The sequence below is a fragment of the Taudactylus pleione genome, unplaced genomic scaffold (genome assembly GCF_031769625.1).
Source record: "Taudactylus pleione unplaced genomic scaffold, aTauple2 ptg000095l, whole genome shotgun sequence".
Classification (NCBI taxonomy): domain Eukaryota; kingdom Metazoa; phylum Chordata; class Amphibia; order Anura; family Myobatrachidae; genus Taudactylus; species Taudactylus pleione.
This window is the reverse complement of record NW_028284497.1, coordinates 31,288,612-31,301,293: the sequence shown is the minus strand read 5'-3', so window position 1 is coordinate 31,301,293 and position 12,682 is coordinate 31,288,612.

Sequence of the window (12,682 nt, the reverse complement as noted above, 5' to 3'; positions counted from 1 at the left end):
AATTACAAGCGAGCAAAAACTTTTTGGAGATTCGGCTGCTGGATTTAAAGGGGCACTTACATACCTCCCAGCACTTGTTGGGAGGGAGTCGGGAACTGCGCGCGCCGAAGGCGTGTGTCCGAAAAGGGGGCGTGGCCTAATCGTAAAGGGGGCGTAGTCTGACACCCATTTACATCACTAATGGGGCTTCCCCCCAGGCTTCCCCCCGTACTCTGAAAAGATGCTGTGCGCATGCGCACAGCGCCTATTCTAGCTCTGCATAGCAGAGCAGCATGTATGCTTCCCCCAACTTCCCCCTCACCGTGGGACAATGCGGCCCGTGGGCGGGACAGTCCCAGAAAAACGGGACTGTCCCACTAAATGCGGGACAGTTGGGAGGTATACGCTTATATTCAATACAAAATCAGGCATTTTTTTGTATTGAATATAACTGCCCCTAAGTCTAGCAGTTGAAACTACCGAAGACTCCGCATCTTTGAGACACACTGCATAGAAATTTTCTCCACTGGTGCCACAAACATTATTATAATTTTTTTATTGTGTGGTCCTTATATTTAACAGCATGAAAATTCTGCTGACGTTGTCAATTCTGATATTGGTTGCTGTCTGCACTACCAGACCTTGCTTTACTCTAGCTTGCCCTCCAGCCAGAGTGCCAATAGCAGCTTTTGCTTTTCCTATACATTAGCAATAGTAGTCAGGGCTGTTGAGAACTGACAAGTGCCCTGATACTAGGAAGTGTGGCCAAATCTGGGTTGTGTGTCCACACCCTCTCCAAAAATGTTAAAAATACATTATGTGGTGATGCTTGCTGCAAAGGGGGACATTTGTCCCCACTCAGCAGCTGACCAAGGCCGCCGCCCAGCCCATCCAACAAGTCTTGGCACGGTTAATAAGTACCCACCAACCGCTTTCAGCACCCCTGATAGTAGTAACTTGCATAACAGCAGCTTGTGTATCCTATTTTTCTCTGAGGAGGTAGTTCCCCTGAAAGGGAAGGGTAGTTTATTGGTTATTTGAATAAGCTGATAATTTCCAAAGCACTGCAAACATTATTATAATGATAACAGCTAAGGCCATGACTTTAAAGACTAAGCAACCAAAGTCAAGAAGAATAGGGGTGGTGCTGCAACCAGTATACAATATATTAATAAATATTTGATTTAAAAAAAAATAAAAATAAATCAATATAGAGACAAATTGGAGAGCAATATTATTTGAGATATTCTACACCTATGCATTTCATTGTGAGTAGGGAACTATCACCTATTTTTAGATTTATAAACTGTTTGTACTCCCAGGAGTCTTTATATTGATTATTTTAATAAAAAGGAGAGTTATGTCTTACCTGTTAAGTTTCTTCAACTTCATAGGAGGCACAAGGACAACACTGGGTATAGCCTGGAGAGGAGAGTCTGGGCACCAAACGGTTAATGCAAATTACCCACAAGCCCAGGCTCCTTTCCTTTATATCCTGCTCCCAGGCACTGGACCTCAGTTTAGTAGATGGCTAGCCCAAACGTACAAGACAAAAAGAGTCTGCTTACAAATGGCGAACCCTCACCACATCCTACGAAGCCTCAGGGTGAGTTGGATCTGAAATGCAGGAACTACCATTTCCTGATTAATATGAAAATGGGACACTACCTTGGATAGGTAGCCTAAGCAAGTCCTTAAGACAGTCTTGTCAGAATGGAACACAAAGTCTGATACCCTCCGAGCCACCACGATGGCTAATGTACACGGCACAAAGCTCCAGAATGTTGATTGATAGCTGGCTCTCCTGACTTGTCCAACGTCCCTGAAAGGTTACTTGACAAGTTACAGCCCCCACCCGCAAAAGGCTTCCATCGGTAGTGAGAAGGAGCCACCACAGTAGGGAGAGACAAACTTACTTGTGGTTCGGACGTGACTTGATCCATCACCTTGGAATGAAACCCTGGGAGAGGTCAGGAGTGAAACTGGCCATACTCAACTATGTCAAAAGTTGACACTAACAACCCCAGAATTAGCATGCACAAGTGAATGGACACTCGCCGCTGACTGAGAAAGGTGCAAATTCTGGGTTGTAATGGCACAATCTTGTCCGGAGGGAGGAAGATTGAGCTCTGGAATTCAACAAGGCTCCCAGATGGAGATAGCGTGGACTTCTTCCAATTGATGATCCAACCGTGTGATTGAAGCACCTCCACCATCATATGGATGTAATCCCCGAGAACTGTTGGTGACTGTGCCAAGAGAAGCAGGTCGTCCAGGTATGGCAAGATACATCCCTGGGGTGCAGATGTGCTGCCATGACTGCCATGATTTTCGTGAACACCCAAGGGGCCTTGGACAGTCCAAAGGGTAACATCTGAAATTGGTAGTGTCTGGTTTGGACAGCAAACCTGAGAAAATGTTGATAATTGGTCCAGATAGGAATATGTAAATAGGCACCCTGTATATCCAGTGATGCCATAAAGCCCTCTGGTTCCAAAGCTAGAATGATGGACCGCAGGGACTCCATGTGGAATTTAGGAATCCGAAGAAATTTTTTCAGGTATTTTAAATTGATGGGTCGGAAAGATCCATCCGGCTTCTGAACTAGAAAGAGATTGGCGTAAAAACAAATCCTTTCTGAAACAGGGAACAGGGATAACGACCCATGAAGCCTCGAGTGCTTCTGCCTTTTCTGGCTGTGTAGGAAGGCCAGTGGAAAAGAATCTTAAAAGGTGGATGCTTTCCGAAAGGTGAGAACGTATCCTTGAGACACCGCTCCCCTGACCAAAGCATCTGTTGTGGTCTGCATTCATACTGCTGAAAAACAAAGAAGCTGGCCTCCCACTCTGAAGTCCACCGGGAGAAGGCCCATCCCATCATGTGGCAGACTTGTCCTTTGGTTTTGAGGCTGGACGCCTGGTGAACCAGGGTTGTTTACATCTGGGCTTGGAGCTTTTAGGAGCAGAACACTGGGTTCTGGGGAATGGCTGACCTCTGGCCTTATCCTGAGGCCGAAAGGAACGAGATGCTGAAGTTCTGGGTCTTGTATTGGTGACAGATGGTAAGAAAGCAGATTTGGAAGTAGTCACGATTTTATCCAATTCAGAACGAAACAGAACGTCACCTGAGAAGGGAAGGGCTTCCAGGGCCTTCTTAGATTCTGTATCCACTTTCCAGTTGTGCAGCCAGAGAACTCTTCTGCCCAGCACGGCTGAAGCAGAAACTTTAGAGGATAAAATGCCTGAAACTATAGATGCTTCGGATAGATAAGAAGCTGCTTCTTTGATATGTTCAACTGTAGAAACTAAGTCAACTATGTGCGCCAGAGGTGTGACAGTCTTCCAAAGTGTCTGCCCAGCGGCCCAAAGCTTTAGCTACCCAAGCAGATACCAGGGCTGGACGAGCTAGAGCCCCTGCGTTTACATAAATGGTCTTTAAGAAGTTTTCCAATTTCCTATCTGCAGGATCTTTAAGAGATGCCGTGTTAGGAATAGGTAGGACAGATGACCGAATAAGCAGAGTAATGTGGGCATCCTTTGGGGGAGGAGACTCCCACTAGCCCTATCCACAGCAGTAATTGGGTAAAGGGTAGCAATAAGGTTAGAAACCTGGAAGCGTCTACTAGGGATAGTCCACGCCTCCGCCAGGAGATTACTCTAGTTGTATAGAAGATAGAAATTCCACCACTGACTTTTTCTGTCTTTTAAAGATGGGTGCCTTGGATCTAGGAGGTTGCTCAGATTCCTCAACTACCAGAATAGTCTTAACTGCTCTGATAAAAGTCTGGGACAGAAGATGTCTCCACGTCTGATGTAATGGAATCGCTAGACTCGCCATCTGAGGATATCTCTGAATCCAAACCTCCTGTAGATAATGGAGTGGAACTTTAATGTGAAGCAGGTCTATGCCTAAGAGCCCTATCTTTAACCAGCATCTGCTGAAAGGACGTGGACACCTGCGCTAACCCCTGGCCAGACTGTGAAAAAGTTTGCATCCAGGGTGGCTCCGCCATGGGGAGCTGTGGCACAGCACCAGGGTCAGGTGATACTGACATTGACATACGGTCTAACATCTGTGACATTACCCAAGTCAGCTGAGACAAGTCGGTTCTTGTGAAGAAGCCATAGGAGAGATGACCTGTTGCAGGGCCCCAAAGCAATTGACACACAGACAGTCATTCTCCAGATCCTGAGAACCTTAACCTGGTGCCCAGCTACTGCCAGCAACAAACAAACTGGGGTCCAGTGTCTGGGAGCAGGGTATAGAGGAGAGAAGCAGAGCTGGGCTTGTGGGTAATTTGCATTAAGCAGGGAACACCCAGCGCGTACAACTCCTAAATTGATCCAAAAATGGACCAATAATAAGTGGGTATTAATATCCAGAAATGCTGAATTGAATAATCATATAATAGCGTCAATATTACCTTCAATTAATACGTATTGTTTGAGAAACTGCGGTATTGCAACATGATATAACAACAATTCAATAAAAAAATAGTAATAAATATAAATAAAACGCTCAACGCGCCAAAGCTATATATGTGTATTTGTTTATATGCAATGTCTGTTTGTCCTATTGTGTTCTATACCGATATTAGTTCCATATATTAGTCTGTCTATTTAACCACAATTAAGTGGTTTATTCATTTTTATCAATAAATATTGATTTTTTTTTAGAATTAATCCATGAGCATTTTATTTATATTTATTACTATTTTTTATTGAATTGTTGTTATATCATATTGCAATACCGCAGTTTCTCAAACAATACGTATTAATTGAAGGTAATATTGACGCTATTATATGATTATTCAATTCAGCATTTGTGGATATTAATACCCACTTATTATTGATCCATTTTTGGATCAATTTAGGAGTTGTACACGCTGGGTGTTCCCTACTTTCTACCACATCTAACTATAAAATGAGGATTGGCAGTGCCCTCATTTACCCCTAGCAGCGACCAATCCTATTAGAGCATTGTAGATCAGCGCATCCCTTACCATTACCTTTATCAATTTGCATTAAGCGTTTGGTCTCCAGGCTATACCCAGTATTGTCCCTGTGCCCCCTAGGGGAGGAAGAAGAAATATTTATCACTAGTGTATTGTATTTGGTTGCATGGCTTGTGTTTGCAGCGCCACCACTATTCTTTTTTCGAGCTACATTTTTTGATAGCATTGGGAGTTCTCTCAAGTAGTGTACAGCAGCATACACTGACCAGAAGTGCTAAATTATCTTGCACTCCCACCTGTTTTAGCTGCTTTTAGTTTGGTCACTAAGATAACCAATATGCAAGATCTCAAAATACAAAGAAGCGCTTGTATTCTTGAAAAACTATAACAATGTAATGATGCCTGTAATGAACTGTGATACTGGCAATGAAGAAATATAATAAAAATATATATTAACTGTAAATGAAAGTACAGAGTTCTAACTACTTGTACTCTAATATGATAGACTGGTAATGTTTGCATATACAAGACACTCAATCCATAAATTATAGCAACATGTTTATAGCTCTTTCTGTGATAATTTGTGTGTATTTACATGTTCCCTGGAACAGACATAGGCGGCTGGTTGAGGATCGCCAACAAGTCTCTTGCCCTACCTTTCCCTAGTCGTGGTGATTCCGCAATAAGCCTCGTCCACTAGCAGTGATTAACACGGAGTTAATCTGTGTGTCTGCCACTTGGTCTTCCTGGCACTGCTGGACTATGAGTGCATGTGTGACTCCTGGTTGTTAAGCAACCAAAGACGCCTCACTGTGGTACTCTATTCTTTTTGTATGTTCCCCACAGGCTTTAGAAAAAAATGCTTTGCAGGGGTGCCTCAGGTTGGTGGTCTAGGACCACATCAAATTATTTATGGTCAATGTTATAGACAAATTCAGTGAAGCGCAACCCCGTCCACCACCACATAACTGAACCTAAGGATGACAGGTAATCGCAATTTACTACATTTAACAATTTTTGGTGAATTTCTTTTGTCCTAACAGTGCAGTGAAAAATAATGCCGATACTCTAGAGCACCATGGTTTAAGAAAGTTTGGTAACCACAGAGCGTCTCTCAAAGTTGTTGCTCTATATCAGTGATTCAAGCGCTGTGCCAAAGCACAATAGTGTGCTGCGAGCGGCTCTAAAGTGTGCTGCCAGAGATGCCCGCCAGTGCGCAGCAGCCGCTACCAGATCAACTTATAACTTCAGGCCTGGGCAGCGCTGGGCTTTTCCGGGTGGTTCAGAAGCAGCCTAGGCCATGACCTATTGAGATGCAGCAGCGCAACATGATAGGTCATGCACACCATGTTGCCTGCACAGGCTCTTGCCATTGAAGGACAGGGACAACTGTGAGCTCTCTCTGCTACTGACAGGTAGGGGGGGGGGGCATGTGTTTTTTTTCAGTGGGGGCCAATGTGGTGGTTTTCTTTTCCTGTGGTGGCCAGTGTGTGTGTGTTGCTAACTTGCTATATATTATAACTGATACAATAAAACACAAATGGTGCCTTGACAATTTTAAAATCTTGTTTAGTGTGCCGAAAGTTGAAAATCACTGCTCTAGCTTTATTGTTCTATCTATAGCAGCCACACAATGGCTCGTTGCAGCACTGCCTCATTTTTGTCAGCTCATTTCCCTAGCCCTAGGGTCCTTCAATGGTCCAGTCTTTCAAGTGAATAGTGGTTTTATGGGACAATACAGATTTGCTGTGGCATCGGAAGGCAAATTATTGAATATATAATTTTTCCCTCACTAGAATTGAGGTCACAGATTTCTAGCACTAGCTCGGCCAGCTTATTGGATATAGTTTGGGCATTCTAAAACTTTTCATCTATAAACCCTGGCTTATTTTAGATATTTCATTGTGATCATAGCGGTAAGGAGACTGTAGACTCTTCGTCTATGTCCGCATAGCTGGCAGCTCCATGGAGCTTCACTAATGTCGAGCAGAGAAAGCAGCAGCTGCTTTTGGGTATTCTTAACTCCTTGCCTGCTAATGTCATGATGGACAAAAAGGGCCTGATTGTGAGTCGCAAGCACTGCCAAAGTCTGACAGTGTAGTGATTTTTTGTTTTCCTCTGCACATGTGCCTAGACTGTGTTTGTAGAGAGTTACAGTTTCGACTTCAGAGGCACAGACGGAGAAGTGCATTGAAAATGTAGTGGGCATTCTTAGGCAGTGGCTTAGTTCACAAAACGAGAGCCGTTGTATACACAAGTGCAGCAATACAACCCCCCCTCCCCTTCATATCTGCAGCATTTATTACAAAGGTCTATTCCTGTAATTTAAGGACAATCTTCTCACATTTAGAGGGGTTCTCCCTACCAAAATTTAATTGAAAATCTTCTAGGTTTTTTTTTTTTTAATGATTAGTTTGTTTTAAATTATGCCTTTATTATTATTGGTACTATTGTCTCAGTATGGTAGAATGATTTAATCATTTAGAATTAGCTCAAGGTTATGAATATATGCTATTATTGTGATGAATTGAAACTATTTTGTTTTTGATTCTGCTCTCAAACATTGTACTGACATGTAAATTATTTTTCTTGTTTTTTGTTTTATTTTTTTCCCTCTGTATATTGTACACAGTGTTTCAATAAAAGAAATAAAAAAAAAAAAATTATACCTTTGTATTTTAGAAGATCTTTCATATATGTTAAATATCAGTATAGTTAAGACAAGGACCCTCAATTGTAGCATTTCCTTCCCATAGATCTAGTAAGAAAGCATTTCTGATCTCGTCTAACAAAACCAGAGTTCCTAAAATATTTTTATTACATTCTTACAAAGGTAACCGACGTTCACAAAATAAAACCGATATACAGAGACAAAATAGATTTGGAGCAGTAATGGGTAAAAAATTCTTTTAGCAAATACTTGACATTGGACTGTGTCCAGCTCTTTCATGGACAAATTAAAGATCCACTTTTTAAGGTGCATACACACACAACAATTTTTTGAACGATTATCGTTAAACGATAATAGTTTGTAAAAATCGTTCACTTTCTAAGTCAAATGATGAACGATGAACGATTTTCGTTCATGTGCGTTCACGTGTGTAGTTCAGTCAGACTTGTCAACTCAACGATTTTCAGTAAGGGAATATGCAAAGATCGTAGAAATAGAGATAACAAGGGTAAGTTCTTACCATATCTCATATTTTTTAGAACTACAAACGAAGTCCATAGGGTTCCACAGGATACCTTGGGGTATAGGTGTGACGTCAGTCATCGGGCACCATAGAGTTAAGCTTTTCAGCCTCCCAGGATGCACTAGGTCCCCCTCCTATACCCCGCCCCCGAGCCAAGGCACTTCAGTTAGTTACCAAGCCATAGGCCGGAGGAGGAAAAGGAAGAGAGAGAAAAAAGATCTGGACACACACAAGAATCACATTCTCACCAGAGGGAGACGGAAAAACCGGTGCCCAGAGCAAAGCCCATCTGCAGCACAGGTGCAACAGGGCGGGAGTCCCGTGGAACCCTATGAACTTCGTAAAAATAGAGATAACAAGGGTAAGTTCTTACCATATCTCATATTTTCTACTTCAGGGTCCATAGGGTATCCACAGGATACCTTGGGGATGTCCCAAAGCAGTATCCTTTAAGGGTGGGAACGCTCCTGTGCAGAAAGGAGAATCAGCCGCCCGAAGGAAGCATCCTGAGAGGCGAAGGTGTCAAACCTGTAATACCTCACGAAGGTATGGACAGAAGACCACGTAGCAGCCTTGCAGATCTGAACTGCAGAGGCCCCACGTCGAGCTGCCCACGAAGGACCCACAGACCTAGTGGAATGAGCCTTCAGAGAAGGAGGAACCGGTAGGCCTTCATAAAGATAAGCTTCAGAAATAGCCATACGGCTCCAGGCTGCCAAAGTTTGCTTTGAGGCAGGCCAACCCTTTTTACGGAAGCCATAGAGGACAAACAAAGCATCCGACTTCCTAAACGAAGAAGTGCGGTCAACATAAGTCCTTAAGGCCCGCACAACATCCAAAGAGGCCTCACCCACGGAAAGACCCGGTGAGTTAAAGGCCAGAACAACGATTTCCTCGTTAACATGAAACTGGGAAACAACTTTGGGAAGAAACTCGGGCCGAGTGCGGAGCACTGCCCTGTTCCCATGAAAAACCAAGAAAAAGGGGTCTATAAGAAAGAGCCCCTAACTCAGAAACACGTCTGGCCGAAGCAATAGCCAGAAGGAAAACAGTCTTAGCTGTTAACCATTTAAGATCCAATGAGCCCAGTGGTTCAAACGGCGGTCCTTGGAGAGCCCTCAGGACCACAGCCAAATCCCAAGGCACCACAGGTGGAACAAAGGGCGGCTGAATGCGGAGAACACCTTGCATAAAGGTGCGCACATCCGGGATTGTAGCAATCCTACGGTGAAACCAGACAGACAGGGACGAAACCTGTACCTTCAAAGAAGCAAGGCGAAGCCCATGATCTAGTCCCGCTTGCAGGAAGGCGAGAATCCGAGACAGACGAAACTCCCGCGGTGCATAACCTCTCGGTCGACACCGCTGGAAGAACGTATGCCACACGCGATGGTATATCCTCGCGGAAGACTGTTTCCGAGCTCGCAACATGGTACGCACCACAGAGCTGGAAAACCCCCGGGACCTCAGCATGGCCGTCTCAACAGCCACGCCGTCAAAGACAGCCGAGTCAGGTCCGGGTGAAGACAAGGACCCGGAGCCAGAAGGTTCGGTCGTAGCGGCACCCGCAGAGGACTGTCCACGGACAGACCCTGAAGGTCTGAGAACCAGTGCCGTCTGGGCCACGCGGGAGCTATCAACAGGAGCGTCCCTCCTTCCTGTTTGAATTTCCGGATTACCCGTGGAAGAAGGGAGACCGGAGGGAACAGGTATGCGAACCGGAACGTCCACCGGACGGACAGAGCATCCACCAGAGACGCCCCTTCGTCTCTTGTGCGAGACCCGTACACCGGCAACTTGTTGTGCCGGGACGTCATGAGGTCGATCTCTGGCAGACCCCATCTGTCCACCAGCAGTTGAAAAACGTCCGGGTGCAGGGACCATTCCCCCGGATGAACGTCCTGGCGACTTAGAAAGTCCGCCTCCCAATTTAGCACTCCCGGGATGAAGACCGCTGATATGGCCGGAAGATCGCGCTCTGCCCATACCAGGATCCGAGAGACCTCCACGAGAGCCGCCCGACTTCGGGTTCCTCCTTGCCTGTTTATGCAGGCCACGGTGGTAGCGTTGTCCGACTGGACCTGTACCGGACGACCCTGGAGAACCCGATGTGCCTGCTGGAGAGCATTGAAGACCGCACGGAGTTTCCAAGATATTTATTGGAAGCTCTGCTTCTGTCGGTGTCCACCTGCCCTGGAACAAGTGTGGACCAGAAACTGCTCCCCAGCCCCGAAGACTGGCGTCCGTTGTCAACAGGACCTAATTTGCAATCCAGAACGGACGTCCCCCGCTGAGATGGGTCGTCTGTAACTACCAGGCAAGAGACAGGCGAACCTCCGGGGTGAGCACAATCGTCTGGGACTTCAGAGACTGAGGCAGCCCGTTCCACTTGGACAGAATCAGGTGCTGCAGAGGTCTGGAGTGAAACTGGGCATATTCCACCATGTCGAACACTGACACCATGGAGCCCAGAACCCCTCATCGCCGAGTGTAGAGACACCAGGCGGCTGAGCAGACAACTGCGCACCCTTGACTGGAAAGGAGGGACCTTTCCCCGCCACGAAGATCCTCTGCTGTTCAGAGTCCAATAAGGCTCCGAGGTGCAGAATCCTCCGAGACGGGATTAGAGTGGACTTCTGCCAGTTGATTATCCAGCCGTGCCGTTGCAGTAGCACAATGGTCAGGTCCAAGTGGCGTAGAAGGAGCTCTGGAGATCCTGCCACTAATAAAAGGTCGTCCAAGTACGGCAACATGCGGACTCCCTGCAGCCTCAGAGAAGCCGCCATCACCTTGGTGAAAACATGTGGTGCTGTCGCCAGGCCAAAAGGTAACACCCGAAACTGGAAGTGGTCGCTGCGGATTGCAAACCTGAGGAACTGTTGATGGCGCAAAAGAATAGGGACATGCAGGTAAGTGTCCTGTATGTCCAATGACACCATGTAGTCCCCAGGTTCCAGTGCCAGAATGATGGACGGTAGGGTCTCAATCCGAAACGTCGGAACCCGCAAAGCCCGGTTGAGAGCTCTGAGGTTGAGAATCGGACGATATAACCCATTGGGTTTCTGTACCAAAAAAAGATTTGAATAGAAACCCTGGCCCCTCTGGGAGAATGGAACAGGCACTATAACTCCAGCCTGGAGCATAGTGTGCAATACCTTCCGCAGCTCCGTAGCCTTGTTCCGGTCTGATGGTAGACCCGTGGTGAAGAATCGAGCCGGGGGTCTGTGCCAGAAGGAGAGGGCGTACCTGTGGGAGACCACCTCGAGAACCCAAGTGTCTGCCGTAGTGACCGACCAACACTGGGCGAACTGCAGCAGGCGGCCTCCCACTTTGGGATCCCCCAAAGGGAGGCCCGGACCGTCAGGCCGCAGGCTTGTCATCTGGCTTGGGGGCCGGACGTCTGGTACTCCATGCCTGCTTCCGGGGCTTGGCCGATTTCTTAGGGCCAGCCTGACGAGGAAACGACTGTGGTTTGGGCCTGCCCTGGGCCCTAGATGACCGAAAGGACGATGGTCCAGAACCAGAAGGAGCAGCGGCTGACGGGAGACAAGCCGATTTGGCTGCCGCCAGCGTGGCCACAATCTTATCCAGACCGAAGAGAACTTCTCCGGTAAATGGCAACGCCTCCAGACCCTTTTTGGAATCTGCGTCCGCCTTCCAGGATCGCAGCCACAAGGTGCGACGAGCAGCCACCGCTGCTGAAGAAATTCTAGACACCAGAGTACTAATGTCTAAGGCCGCCTCGTTGATATAAGTGGCCGAATCACGGTGATTACCAATCAACTCCGCCTGTTCGGCCGGACAGTCGGAATCAAAAGATGCCTCTAATGAATCCGCCCAGCGCTCCATCGCTCTGGCAACCCAGCAAATGGCCATAGCCGGCCATGCTGCCCCCCCCCGCCTGGGAATAAGCGGACTTCAGGCAGATCTCCACCTTGCGGTCCGTAGCATCCTTAAGGGAGGACATGGATGGCATCGGCAATGTGGCACTACGGACAAGACGGGTCACGTGAGAATCCACCTGTGGAGGGGATTCCCACTTTGCTAAATAATTATCCGCGAACGGATAAGCCACCGCCAGGCGCCTCTGCGGCTGGTATCTTTTGCCAGGCTGTTTCCACGCCTCCTCTAAATGGTCCACTAACTGACCCGAAAGAGGAAAGACTGTGGCATCGCCCTTCACATCTTTGAAAAAGGCATACTTAGATTTAGCCGCTGGGGGAACTTCGTCCTCAATCACCAAGGCTGTGCGGACCGCCCGAATAAGTCCAGGAATATATACTTTGGACTTAGCATCAGCGTCCTTAGTATGGAGAGGTTCCTGATCATAAGGATCCAGAATCTCCCCATCATCCGACGTCCCCTCGTCATCCTCATAAGGAGTCGACAGAGACGCCACCGGCCGTTTATGTGGCCGCATCACAGACTCCCCTTGTAAAACATCCAACAAGTGCTGTACAGAACTCATCAGGGAGTTAACTCACGCTGGCTCCTAAGAAACCGGGAGCGGGGAAATAGGGAGACTGTGGGGTACCACCAATTGTCGTGGGAAACC